At 35.7% G+C, this 844-nt stretch overlaps 1 non-coding gene across 1 annotated transcript; it reads right to left on the reverse strand.

Moving 5' to 3' along the window:
- Positions 1-368: 368 nt before the first annotated feature.
- Positions 369-475, reverse strand: LOC131178833 (small nucleolar RNA R71). The gene has a single exon (XR_009147841.1). It is a non-coding gene; the product is annotated as a small nucleolar RNA R71 (small nucleolar RNA).
- Between the last annotated feature and the right edge of the window lie 369 nt (positions 476-844).

The following is an 844-nucleotide window of genomic DNA, read 5'->3' on the forward strand; positions in this document are numbered from 1 at the left end:
CTAGGGGAAGTATGATGGATCATGCATTCCCTCATTTTGATGACTTGGGAGAGAGGATTGCAAGACTAAGGATAGATGTAAATAGCTATGAGATGGATTTTGGGATTCTTTAAATGATTCAAAATTCCCAATTTGGAGGACATCCTTCAGAAAATCCACACACACATCTTAAGAAGTTTGCTACGATTTGTGATATGCAAAAATAACTTGAAGTATCTAATGATACAGCAAGATTGAAGCTATTCCCATTCTCTTTGAAGGATAGAGCATTAGATTGGCTTGATTCTCTACCTCACAATTCTATTATAAATTGGGAGCAACTTACTGATGCATTTCTTGCACAATATTTTCCACCTGGAAAAACTCAAGAATTGAGGAATCAAATGACAGCTTTCAGACCAAGAGAAGATGAAACTCTCTATGAATCATGGATGAGATGGAAAGAGTTAGAGAAACAATGCCCACATCATGCCATTCCAAAATAGATGATAAATCAAAATTTTTACACCAATGTTACTCCTGCAATTAGAGGGATTATTGATGCTCAAATAAGAGGAGAATTTATTATGAAGCAAGAAGATGAAGCTTTTGAGTTGTTGGAGAAAATTGCAAAGAATACTCATCTTTAGAGTAGTCCAAGAGGACCATCTCCAACTCAAAAGAGGCAAGTTGCTGGAATGTATGACCTTGATCTATTCAACATGATTAATGCAAAGTTTGATGCACTTACAAATGTTTTGGTAAAGAAGATGGAAGATTTAAGTATGTTGGTTAGTTCATCATCATCATCTGGAAGTTCACAACAAGTTGCTTATGCAGAAGGAACTACTAGCTGTGAAGTAGA

The sequence above is a fragment of the Hevea brasiliensis genome, chromosome 3 (genome assembly GCF_030052815.1).
Source record: "Hevea brasiliensis isolate MT/VB/25A 57/8 chromosome 3, ASM3005281v1, whole genome shotgun sequence".
In the NCBI taxonomy this organism is placed as follows: domain Eukaryota; kingdom Viridiplantae; phylum Streptophyta; class Magnoliopsida; order Malpighiales; family Euphorbiaceae; genus Hevea; species Hevea brasiliensis.